Source organism: Stegastes partitus, unplaced genomic scaffold (genome assembly GCF_000690725.1).
Source record: "Stegastes partitus isolate 25-593 unplaced genomic scaffold, Stegastes_partitus-1.0.2 Scaffold1054, whole genome shotgun sequence".
Taxonomy (NCBI): Eukaryota; Metazoa; Chordata; class Actinopteri; family Pomacentridae; genus Stegastes; species Stegastes partitus.
This window is the reverse complement of record NW_007578785.1, coordinates 251,867-265,587: the sequence shown is the minus strand read 5'-3', so window position 1 is coordinate 265,587 and position 13,721 is coordinate 251,867. Positions and strand designations below refer to the sequence as shown.

Genomic DNA, 13,721 nt, shown 5'->3' with positions numbered 1-13,721 from the left:
TTAGCATTATCTGTATCTTCTCACAGAGGTGCTAACATGGCTCTGCACTTTTGTTAAGGAACCTGTATTATGATTTCTAAGGTTTTCCCTTTCTTCTAGTGTCCTATAGCTTTTATTTGCATGTATAAGATTTGCACACCTACAAAGTCCAGGTTTTCCTCTCGTTACTTATTGACATCACAGTGGAACAAACACCTGCATCGTGGACAGTTTGGCCCTAAAACAATGAATGAGCGCCATCATCTCATCACTAGAGCTGCTTTGCCTAAACTCACTGATTTGGTGCGTAGCCATTGTTGCTTTGGCCAGAACGGACTGGGTTTGTTGAGAGGAATTTATTAGAGAGACGGGAAGTAAAACAAAGTGCTTCAGACAGAGTATGAGAAATGGAGCTGCAGCAATGTACAGTATAAGAATTTACCCCCCAAATAAAATTCAGATCTTATAAGTGGGGATAATATGGGCTCTTTAAGTTAAACTCACCACAAAACAACAGCAATAAAAGTTTACGTGCATAATCAAATAACACTCAACAAAGTGGTTTGGGGAAAGAAAATTAAACCAAGTTTACTGAAAATAGCTTCAGCATTGTCACCCAGGGTTAAAGTATTTATGTGCAGAAAATGAAAGAACAGGGCATTTTCTCTAAAGGATAACAATAAAATCTAAGTAAATCTGAATTTACAGACACATATAACGCCTGCAAGTTTGAAAGGGATTCTGATATTCTACTGTAGGATTCATCTTCTTTCTGTTTAATTAAAAACAGTAATTATTTGGCTGTACCATAAATGCTATCTGTGCTTTTCTTGTGATGAGCTGGACAAATTGTCTGCCATTTTTTTCTGCCTTGAGTAACTATTTGGGGAGATTTGTGGGAAAGTAAACTGCAAATTTGCACATTTTTGCTACTGTTCACACATTTCATATGTTTTTAATGTCATATCTATTTGTAGATCTTTAACGCTGGGTTTGTTTTATAGCACCTCACTTCTTGCACAACCACACACAGCAGCAGCAATCGTGCTCTGAATAATGCTCAGAATGACAAATACATACTTTCACTGAACTCGTTTGAGATGTGACGACAATGTGACTCATAACGAATGACATATTTGCTTCCATTTAGTAAAGATGAATGAGGAAAAAGTGAATTTTTGGGGATTTTTTTTGCTCTGAAGATGGAAAAAAAAAGGAGCACTTGTCCCCCATAGTGGAATCATTTAGTAAACGTCAAAAGGCATCAGCTGGCTTTTACTGTCATTTTACTGGCTGCAAACACTCAACCGGCGTTTCCTTTCATTTGTGTTTCAGAGCTCCTCGGTTCTGCAAAGAAAGTGAATGTCAACTTCCAGGACACAGATGGGTGAGTTTTCCTCATTTTTCCTCCACTATCATTTGCTGTTGTTTCCCAGCCTCACTTTCTCCATCCCCACTGCCACGATCGCTCGCCTCCCCTTTCAGCATCCATCCCAGCGTTCTCTCCCCCCTCCCTGTCTTTGCTCCCATTCATATAAAAGCTGTATTATCACTTGTGTCTCTATAGTATTAAAAGCTGGAGGATTACCCTACATACCACTCAGCAGAAGCACAAACCAGAATGTTCGTATGAGAGCATTAATGGCGTGGTTTCATGATATTATAGGTGTTGCATGTACGTCTCCTGACCTCTTTTACGGCTAAAAAGCCTCGCGTGTGCTCAGCATGTGGTTACGTGCCTTCTGCGAGCTCCTGTTTCGTGAGTCGCTGCTTAAAACACACAGAACAACAATAAACAAAGCATCAAATGGCGAACTGTGGCCCGCATCCATGCAATCTGGTTTCATTATGTAACAGAGAACATTCAGAGAGACTGGCTGCATTTTATTGTTTTTTTTTTTTTTTACTTTTTGACTAAAGGCTGGGTAGAAACAAAGCAGGTTCACAGTGTGAAATTGGATAATTAGTTATATGCAATCGACCCACGGGGAGAATTCAGAGCGCTGGCAACTAGAACTGACAGAAGAAAAAGACGACTATACATATATTGTTGTAAGATCTAATATGTCAAAATATGTCTGATGTTACCTTAAACCATAGTATCTGCTGTTTTATATATTGATCATGTTGCAAATAAAGTGGCAAAATACAAGTTTTTTGCTTTAATTATCATTATGAAGTGAATGTTGATTGCTTAATTTACTGACTATAGAGTATTTACACCATCTTTACATTGGCCGCCCATTAGCCAAGACACTCCGTCCAAAATCTCACGGGAAAATGAAGGTTTGATTTGAAAAGCCGAGTTGGTAAAGGAGGCAAAGAAAGCAAGATGGGAGAGTGATGGAAGCTGAGATAACACGAGGGTGAACCTGGGATTGGCATGCACTCGATGGAAAGAGCTTCATTAAGGTAAAGGTATTGACGGTATCTAAAGATGGATGGACCCTCTCTGATGTCACCCATAGGTTTTGCAGACTCAGTGTGGTGACCTTCCAACTCAAAGCTAATCCAAAAATGATCAAGTGTGATTGAAGTAGGCCTGTCCGATAATGGCTACCCAATGCAGCCACGCCCCTAATTGTAGCCTTAATAAAATGTAAACAGGTGAGTCATATAAAGATTCATCCACCTCACAGTCGACATAAATAAAAAAATTAGCTCCAAAGACCAAAACCTCTCTTTGTATGAGGCTGTAAACATGGTTATTTCTGCTGAAAAGTTGCCCATTTTAACATGGGCGTCTATGGGTATTGACTCACTTTTGGAGTCACCCTCAAGTGGACGTTCAAGGAATTACAGCTCTTGGCTCTGCTGTATTGGCTTTAAACCCAGAGATTGATGCTCGAGTAAAGGTCAAATTCTCCATTTGAATTTTTTCCTCCTTTGTCGGAGGCATCCGCGACTTTGCCTTGCCGATTTAGCTCGGGTATGATGTGACAAAAGGACAAATTGTTCCAAAAAGGTTCATTATTCCTTTAGAAATACCTTCCCAGAAAGAAAAAAAAAATCGAATGGCAAGCTAAGAAAATACGAGTGAAGGTCGGACGGTCAGAAATGTTGTAATTAAATAAATATTTCAGCAGCAAGCGAGCAAGTGTGCAGCAGACGTCATTGTCCCAGAATAAAGGCCAAAAATATGAAATTAGTCAGCTGTTGCCATCAGCATTCATCCTGTCCTTGGTGACCCTGTTGAATATATTTCAATTTTATTGCCACAAAACAGCCCATTATGTTCTTCCAGCAGAGCTCTCTTCAGACCTCCAGCTGGTCGTCTGGCTTCCCTACATAGCATCTTCCCGTTTCAATTCAACACAGACAGTAGTGCAGTTTTTAACATGTTGTAATTTAATTGTAATATTATATACTGGTATTAGATGTTTAATCTTTGATCTTGTGGCATCAATAAATACAGTTACTTCAGAGAGTTTTCTGACCAACTTTTTGCATACTTTACTGTGGTACTGATTGCATATTAAATTGACAAGGCATCATGTTGTCTCCTTGTCTTTTCCTCTGAGAAGCCATAGTATGATGGTGCCACTCCCATGCTTCATCATAGGGATGGTATATTTACCAGAAGATGAGCAACGCCAGGTGACATAGTGCTTGGAGTTCAACTTCTTCATGTAGTCAAGAGTCTTGAAAATGCAAAGTTAGCTTTCATGTTCCTATTTACTCAGACTGGCTTCCGTTGAGCTGCTCCACCTAAAAGGCCTGACTAATGGAGTGCTGATGAGATGGTCATCCAGGTGTTCCATCTCTGCAGAGGACTTCTGTAGCTTTGTCACTGTTGGGTTCTTTGTCTGCTCACTGGCCAAGGAACTTCCTGCTCAGTTAGTCTGGACGGCCAACTAGTGGTTTCAAACTTCTCCTATTTCACAGTTATTAAGACCTCTGTGCTCCGGGGAACACTCAGAGATTTGAATAGTTTTATTCCCTCAACAAGATCTACGCCTCACCACGGTTTCATTGCAGAGATCTATAGAGCGTTTTTGTCCTGACAGGATTAGATTTTTAAGAAATTTGCATGCATTTCTACATAACTTTTCACTTTAGGGGTTATTATGGGTTGTTGAGTGGAGACTGATGGAGGAAAATGGCAGTTTTATTCATATAAAATACAATTTACAGTGCTATAAAAGTAAAGGTTTCTTAATACTTTCTGAAGTGACTGAACCATTGCTTGTGAAAGTACTCAGTCCCCTTCACTCTTTGCTGCACACATTATTGTCATAAAAACTGATGACATTGCCATTCTTGCCCAACAAACTGCACTCAGTAATTCATCGAAACACAATAAAAGTTGCAAAAAGTGATCTGAATACTTTCGCAAGCAAATGTATAACAACCGCATTACATTCACAATCATCTGTTTGTCTAATTTATTTATTGAAAACATCCCTGACTTCAGATATCCAGAGAATATCTTTTTAAAAGGTGCTTAAAAGTCTCAAAGTCTTTCTCAAGAAGCTACCCAGAACCTGAACAGCGTGTAATGACCAATAAAGTATGCTTTATACGCCACTCATGCTTCTCAAAGGGAAACCTTTTGCAGGACTGTACCATAAAGGCTACATTGGCTCTTTCCAGATAACTCAATGCATGATCCGATGAATGGATGACTTTGCAATCACCACAGCAACCAAACTGGACACCAAGGAGATTTTGTGCTGCTTTTCAGTCGACAAACAGTGACAGAAACTATAGAAACGGAAGAGCCACATTTAGGAACCGTACTTGAGAAGAAGATAGGGAGCGATCTTTCCCAGAGCCCTCTTCTTACTTTCTTTTTGCATATGAAGGTTTGGGGAAAGGACAGAAGGTGTTGTATGGCAGCTTTACTAAATACACTCCTGATCAAAATCTTAAGACCAGTTAAAAAAAATTGCATGAATTTGCATTTTGCACTGTTGGACCTTAGGAAGGTTCTAAGTAGAGCTTCAAAATGCAAAAAGAAGAAACAGGAACAAGAGACCAAAAGTTGTGAGCAGGCAATTTATTGAAAACAACCATTTAACTCAAATAGGCTGTTCATATACTAAACCTAGTTCTTGGTTCCTCTGGTAGAAACATGGCTTTTACGTCTTTGTATCCTTCAAGATGAGCGTCTCTCTTCTTCGGCAGCCACATTTCAAGTACAATTTAAAGCTGCTTTGCTGCCATCGTTCGCAATTTACAAGCATAATGCGGCTCATTTATGATTGATGCTGTAATAAATGCTTTGTGTGGCTGCGCTTCACTCATTTTAATTAATGTACACAGCACACTGCCCTGTATAGTGCTTTTTAGAGAAATTCATTAGCCGACATTCCCAGGCACACTGAAAGACCGAGGTTTGCAGTGCGTTTATAAAAAGACAAAGTCAATATGAAATTAAATGCTTTATTGGTAATTCCTTTAATACAATCTTCATTCTTCAATCCGCTTCATGAATTTGTCTGCTGGAGCTTCTCCAGCGGTATTGATGGAGTTCCCCCATGTACTTCGTTCTGTGCTTCAACTCATCCCAGACCATCTCCGTTGGGTTTACATGATCGCGGAGGTCAACATGAAGACCTGATTCTCTGATTCTTCTGTCAATTTACTGGGTTGGACCTAAGCATCAGAATCAGCTCCCTGCTCAGACATATATAACGGATTATTTTCATGATTAAAAAAAAAGGCTTCTAATTGTGATGAGGTGAATTTTTAGGTGTTTAATCGATGACCAGAGAGGGATTTCAAACCGATTGAACTAACTGTGATCAGCTGTTCTGGAAGTTAAAACTCTGAGTTTCCCATCTAAGGGTTGGTCAACTCGAAGTTCAGGTTCCATCCATCCATCCATTTTCTTATCCGGGGTCGGGTCGCGTGGGCAGCAGGTGGAGCAGGTCATTCCAGACTTCCCTCCCCCCGGCGACGCTTTCCAGCTCTTCCTGGGGGCTTTCTGAGGCGTTCTCAGGCCAGCTGAGAGATATAATTCCTCCAACGGGTTCTGGGTCTGCCCCGGGGTCTCCTTCCAGGTGGACGTGTTCGGAAGACCTCCAGAGGAAGTCTCTCCGGAGGCATCCGAATCAGATGTCCATACCACCTCAACTGGCTCCTTTCGCCATGAAGGAAGAGCGGCTCGACTCCGAGCTCCCTCTGGATGTCCGAGCTCCTCACCCTGTCTCTAAGGCTGAGCCCAGCCACCCTGCGGAGGAAGCTCATTTTGGCCGCTTGTATCCGCGGGTCCTGACCAAAAGAAGTTCAGGTTTAGAGTTTGTTAAACCTGTTTTATGGACTAGACCCCTGATGGTCTTGAACATATTCCGAAGGACAGATTAGCTTTTGGTGAAGTTGACCTCTTAACTAACGACCACGGCATGCGACGATCTCATGAAGCTGGATTGTTTTTGAGGCAAAAGGTGGCTACTTTGAGGAATCTAATGCTTTTTTGTAAACCAACAAAATTCCATATTTGTTCTTTAATAGTTTTGACATCTCCAGTTTGGTTCTATATTGTCAAAAACGTAAAGAAAAACCCTTGACTGAGTGGGTTTCTCCAAACTTTTGCCTGCTACCAGACATTCAGATGGTTTATTGTTAATTTCCTGCAGCGGAGGAGAATCTGTGCCAAAGAGCGGCTCCAGATCCTGGCGGTGGCCGTCACTTTCCCCGTCAATCCGGCACCCGCAGCATCGGTTCATCCATGATACATGATTGTCTGCGCAGTGCAGCAGGAAACAACCCCAGATAGAAATGCAAATTCCTCGCAGTGTGAGTCACTCCAGCCTCAGCCCTCCGGAGAATAATTTAAACCGAGCCTTCAAACTGTGCCGAATAAAGTTGTATCTGTAAAGATAAAGATTAAAAGTAATCCTTGTAGAGGAGCGCTTCCACTCTAAGTGAAACTGAACAGTGTAATCTAATTAGCGTGTTTACTGTTATTGCCTCTTTGCTCCCTAATTCCTCCCACAGTGTTACTCAGTGTCGGCTGATGTGTTTATCCGCTGCGCAAATAAGTCATGAATATTGTTTTTGATACAAATGCATGGCTCAAGTTAAATGTTAGTGTATAATGAGCGTATGTAGTTAATGAGTCTGCACCGGCATATTCATTTTAGCTTCATTTACACTTCTTGGCAGTCGCTGGGAGACTCATAATGAACTCACTCTGCAAAAAAAAACACAAAACTAAAAAAAAAAAAAAAGCTCCTAATTGGCAGCTTTCATTGTCAGAGATTTCTGGTCTGCTGTGTGTGTGTGTGTACACAAAATAAGTGGTGTCAATCGGCTGGTGTTGCACCGTGATTAAAAACAGCAGGAACGCTGGTCAGTAGTTTTGTGTTATTAGGATAATTGGAAAACAGGGAGAGCGGCGATGGAGGCAGCAGAGGAACGAGCGGGGAGGGAAGGTTTGTCGCACGCTCACGTTAGGACGGTTTATTCCACAAGAGAGCCGAGTTGTGACAACAACAAAGCACTTAGAGCATATCGAGGTGCTTATAAAACCTGACGAGGAGATCCCCGCTGAGACTCTAGAGTACATTACAGGAGAGCGCCGCTGCAGCTTTATACGCACCTGGGCGGATGATGGGAGGGATTCAGAAATACCAGAAGAAAACAGCCTTTAGTGAAAATACAGTCGTGACTCGATAATCCGACCCTTAACAATCCGAAAACCTTGCTATCTGACAGGTTTTTAGGAAAAACCAACAGAAACCATTAGAAACAGCCTTAACATACCGACAGCCTTGGATTCTGACTCCAACATGACATTTAATGTCACCAATCAGGATGACGGCGTATTATCTGACTGAACAATCCCACAGATTGGCTACGTTCACACTGCAGGACTTAATGCTACATTCTGATTTTTTTGTGAAATCCAATTTTTTTCGTTCGTTCACATTTCCAATTAAATGCGACTTGTATGTGATCTGCTGTGTGAACTTCATACGACCCAAAAGTGTCCCGCATGCGCAGAAGAGGACACGATGACGTCACACACAGTGAGCGTGCTCAGTGTTTACAGAAGTGAACATGGATGGTAACGGTGGAGCGTATCTGCCACTCCCCCGCCGCCACCGATGGTGGAAACAGAAGTGTGAGCGCTAACTAAGCTAGCATCAGCAGCCAAGTACTGCCTGTGTGTTCTGGACACTTCCACCTCTTCGGACCACTGCCATGGGGTGGAATTGGCTGGAACGTGCACAATTGCACCGGTCAAAAAGGCGTGAAATCCAGTGATGTGTAGTGCTCTAACAATACACTCGCTATTATAAAAAACTATATACAATAAATATTAACAACAAATGAGCCTTTCAGCATCAAGCCCTCCTTGTATCTCGACCTCCGTCTTGACAATCCGACATAAAAGAAGGTTTTACATTTAGTGTCGGATTATCGAGTCACGTCTGTACACTTATATTGACATACAGGAAATACTTTATGGTACTTTGAGTTTTCGATTTTAAAGGTAAAGAATCTTTCAAATGAATTCCGCGAGTCGTTTTTATTCATTAACTAACTTTATATAAACAGGCTGCCTCGGTGTCTTCTGTCTCCGCACGTAATCCCAGATTTCCTCCGCGACGTCGAGATCAGAGCTCTGAGCCGTCTGTTGCACGACTCCTCGTTCCGGCTGAAGGTGGTTCTGTGTGCTCAGGCTGTGTGGCTCGTTCTCGGCGCCGCAGAATGTATTTAGGACCGATCAGACGATGGCACTAGATGAGACTAAAGGTGCTCAGATACATCATTATTAGCACATAGTGCTCTAAATAGATCGACTGGTGGTCCCTACACCTAAAGACTATTTAAAACTGTCAGATGAAGATGATAAATATGCAATTTTTGAAGTGTGTTGGAAAGCAACATTCCAACACCATGAGATCAGACATTTGAATAACGGACATGCTGATGTTAAGAACTAGTGGCCAGTGTTTTCCTTTGAGCTTCCATGAGTATGTGAGGATTTGCTAAGGTCTGCTTCCTGGGAGTCCACTCAGGTTCCTCTACAGATGTCAAACCTTAACATAACAGCAGCGCTCGTGCTCGAAATACATTCACATACCACTGTGCATAAGAGAAATTCCTCCCAGTGGACTCCAAGAAGACCAGAAAGTCGTGTAATACCAAACTAAACTCTCACTTTCCCTCTTTAAGCAGCTTTAAGGTTGTTAAAGTCATATTCTTCTCTGTCTCATGGCGTCATCCTGCTGAATAAAAGACAGATAAAACACCAGCGCTCATTAATAAACAGTCGTCTCGTTTATTGCGGCACAAACAAGACGACTTCTAATTGTCTGTCTTTCTCACGTCTGCAGCCGATGCATTTTTGAACATTTGGAGTTTAGCACGCCGCCTCTCTTTACAATATTAATATCAGCTTTTTGTGAAGCTTCTTTAAATCTTCATGGTGAGCTGAAAGAAATCCTTGAACACGAGCCGTCCCTTTTTTTTCTCGTTTGATAGTTGCGTCGTGTTTTTGCACTTTTGCACAAAGTCTTTTTAGATTCAGATGTGTGTGTTTTATTTAACAAACACATCCTCAAATGTAGATGTTGCGTGCATCATTTGCACAACTCAAACCTACATTAAGCTTCGTGTATTTGACACCTTTGGAAGCTTTAGCTCAGGAGTTTTGTGGATGCTGTTGTTAATGAGTGACCCACTGGTGGGACGCTGGTTCTTCGCAGTGGAAAGTAAACGAAGCATCCATCCATCCATCCATCCATTATCTATACACCCTGACCGACAACCGAGCACACTCACATTCACACCTACGGACAATGTAGAATCATCAATTAACCTCAACATGTTTTTGGACCTTGTGGGAGGAAGCCGGAAACATCCCCCATAATTCTAGAACAGAAATGATTGCAGTCCCTCATTCTAGCTCTAGAAATAATAATGACTGCTTTGATCTATGAAGCTCAGGCATCTTTCTCGTTCCGCCGCTCCGCTGCTGCAGCTCGAGCACCACAGCTCACCAGTGACGCTCTAATATTAGCCTAATCCAACCAGACATGTCGAAATGGAGCAATGACACAGGAAGTGTCGGTTCGTTCAAACTCTGGAGTCTGTCTCTGAGGCTGTCCAGGTGGTGACTGCTCATTATGCTGCTGATGTGTCTTCCAGCTTATATTAAACACTTTATGAGCATGTTAACAAGATATAAAACTAGATTTTTACCAGAGGGCGTCTTTAAGGCGTCGCACAACCAGATGCCACTTAAATTTGTGATTTTTTTTAAAACTCCTTGTGGGCTGAAACCTTCACACGGTTCCTGAATGTCGCCTCCTGACTGGAGGCTCCTTTGCTGCAAACTCTGGAAATCCCTCCAAGGCGACCTCAGAATGTTTCGTCCTCTTTTAAAATATGACTGAAAACTTTCCTGTATCATAAGGCCTTCCTTAACTAGTTTTAATGTGGCTGAAGTATCTTGCTGTTTTTATATTCGACTTAGTCTTTTAAAACATATTTCACTAGTTGGTCTGCATGTATTTTTTTTATTCTTCACATTTTTTATAATAACTTTTATGCTTCATTTTTTATAATTATTCTTTTATATTTTACGTTGTTTTTTAAAAAATATATTTCACTACTTGGTCTCTATATTTTTTAATTCTTCGCATTTTAAAAATTATTTTTATATTCATTTTTAATATTTATTTTATATTTTACTTTGTTTTTTAAAAAATATATATTTTACTAGTTGATCTGCATGTTTTTTTTATTAACTTCACATTTTTAAAAATTGTCTTTACATTGATTTTCTATATTTATTGTTTTATATTTTACTTTGTTTTTTGTTTACATATTTTAATAATTGGTTTTCACAATTTTTTTAAACATTCTTTGCATTTTAAAAATTATTTTCATATTTCATTTTATATATTTCTTGTTTTTTTTTACTTTGTTTTTTTTATATATATATTTTACTAGTTGGTCTGAATGTTTTTGTTCTTTTTTAAACATTATTTTTACATTTCATTTTATATATTTTTTGTTTTGCCTGCCTGCCTTTATCTCCTGTATTTTAAAGTCTGCTTTGTGCAGCATCTTGAACCTGTTTCAGGAAAGTGCCACAAAAATGAAACTATGATATGTTGTATTATTATCAGTATTACACAGGAACCGTGTGATTTCAGGTGATTTTCAAAAATAAATGATCAGTAATTGTTGTCAGAAATTCTCTACTTACAAAACCGGCTCTTTGACAACCTGGAATCAGATGTTTGTTTTGTGGTTGCCAGAAAAGTGGAGGACGGACACATGATTAGCAAACAACAGAGACAGCAGACAGCGTGATGCAGCCGCTCACATGGACGCTTTACATGAGGTTTGTCATGGAAGCGTGTGAAGTGCACAGCAGCAGATGGGAGAGAAGAGTGATGAGACAGACTGGTCCTTTCTTCTTCTTCTTCTCCCCCGTCGTCCTCTCTGTCCAGGATGTGATTGTTGGAGCGGTGTGCTTTTTGGAAAGCCTTGAAGGCATAAGAAATCTCTCATTACCGAAAATAGGTCAAAGCCTGTGTGTCTGTGTACGGAGGCGTGTATACTGTATGTGTGTGTGTGTGACAGGTGACAGAGAGTGTGTGTGTGTGTGTGTGTGCGCTAAACATGGGGGGAAGGGCTGATGGAGCGAGTTGTACATATAAATATACAAATCCAGGGACAGAGGGACGGGAAGGAGAAGTGACGCGCAAGACTTTGAGAGGATCATAAGAGAGACGGAGATAAATAAACAGAGGCAGCTGGTGAGAGGAGCTGGAAAACCGAGATAGAAAAGAGAGTTTGGTTTGTGAAACGGATGTGCGGCGGGCGGCGTATGAGATGCAGCGGCGGCTCCATGAGCTTTACTCTGGCTCGTTTGTAGCTACCCAGTGTTTTAAAGGAATAGTTACGAGAGATTTAAACGGCTGTAAAAACACGTTCTGACACCAGTGCACTGATTTTCTGTAAAATCTTTTTTTAGAGCCAAACACCAGATTGATCAATACCAGCAGGCTGTCGTTGGAGAAACTCAACAGAGCACTGTTTGGACTGGCAGCTATGAGTGTTCAATTTAAATTCTATTTTATTTATGCAGCGCCAATTCACAACACGTGTCATCTTATAGCGTTTAACACAGTCAGACAAAGAGCTACAGATGTAGACTTTCTTTATTGTCGTTGCACAAAAACACAATCTGGCAACGACATGTTGTTGTTTGGCTCCTGGAGGACACAGAACCAGAGCTAGTGAGGCAGTGACTTGTTAATAAATACTGTAAATATACAAGTATTAATATATGTGTAAGGAAAACTAGTGCAATGGAAAAAGAGCTAAATATAAAAATAAACAGTGTGTTGTCAGAAAGTATAAGGAGCAGAAATATAAACAGAATAAAAGCAACAGTGACAGAATAAATAAGATATATTAAAAGTTTCATTATATATTTATGATACAAATATCATTGCTGACTTTACACTGATGCCCTGAGAAGGTCATTTTTAAATTTATTTTTACATGAAAATAATTTAACAGACAAATAAATATTCCTTGGTTTCAAGAAATATATATTTAATAGACTGCATTTTTTAAAATAATTGTTTTGTTTTTTTAACTAATTGCAGCCTTTGAAATAATTTTACCAATCTATAAAAATGTGACTTGTCTTTTTTTTTTTTATTGTTGTTTTATGTGGTTTATGTATTTTTTAATGTTGAAAAAAAAGTGCGTCGATCTCAATGGATCTCTGGATCATAAAAGTTAAAGATGGCTGTTTATGGTTTATGTTTGTAGTGTTTCTACATTTAAAAGAAAAATAAGGTTTTAATGTACAGTTACCTGCAGTTAAAGTTCATGCTAATTACAGCTGCAACACAATATAAATACAGTTTATTAATGGAAAGTCTAGTGACGGTTTTAAACAGTAAACTGTGTGTTTGTTTGTTTGTCTTGTTGTGTTCTTAACTTCTTTGTAAAGCATCTTTAAGTGTCTTGAAAAGTGCTATATAACTATTATTTATTATTATTATGCTGTAATCAGTTATGGAGTATTAAACTGTTTAAGTAAAAATACTGCAGAACACGTGTGACCACAGCTGCCACTACTGTCCTGTGATTTTTACAGGATTTTATTTTTTCCTACCAGCAGCTGGTTAGCTAAGCTACCTAGTTTTTTTTTTTACACGTATAATAAGCAGAAGTGTGAAAATGATAATTTTTTCTGGCTTCCCGGAGTCTCTGCTGGTTGCCTGATAACGAGATTTCAGAAAGCGACCGCCGGCGGCTAAGAAGCGGTCCGACGGAAACCCTCCCCCCCGTCGAACGTGTTGTTTTCAGGGTGTGAATTACGAGCAAACCAGGCAGCTCCCCTTAATAAGACACCAGCTCCCTGAAACTATGGTGTACGCCAAACAATATGCTGTCTTTGCCGCATGTTTCTATTTTTTCCTGTATCTTCATCATCGTGTGTAAAATGCTATTATTGACCAATGATTCATGCACGAGGCTGATTCAAAGGCTTTTTTCGTTTTCCTGGTCAGAAAGAGTCGATACGACATTCATAACCGACTTGATTTGTCTTCTCGCCCTTGTAAAACAGAAAGTAATATATTTTTATGAAACACATTTTCTATTAACAAACCGTAGTAGTGTTATTCCTCCCTGTTTGTCTCTCCACTCGCCCTCCACACCTCCGTGGTGCTGAAAGACGAACAGCAGCAGCTACTTTCCATCTGTTTCCTTGTTCTTGTTAATTATGTTTTTATTGTTAAATAAAAGCTAAA

The 13,721-nt window shown here is 40.1% G+C and overlaps 1 protein-coding gene across 1 annotated transcript in view; it reads left to right on the top strand.

Moving 5' to 3' along the window:
• The first annotated feature begins 1,317 nt into the window (after nucleotides 1-1,317).
• Nucleotides 1,318-13,721, top strand: part of caskin1 (CASK interacting protein 1) — a 75,680-nt gene continuing 63,276 nt past the window's right edge. Inside the window, exon 1 of the mRNA XM_008295515.1 lies at nucleotides 1,318-1,366. The gene's annotated coding sequence lies outside the window, so the exon portion shown is untranslated. The remainder of the gene's footprint in view (nucleotides 1,367-13,721) is intronic.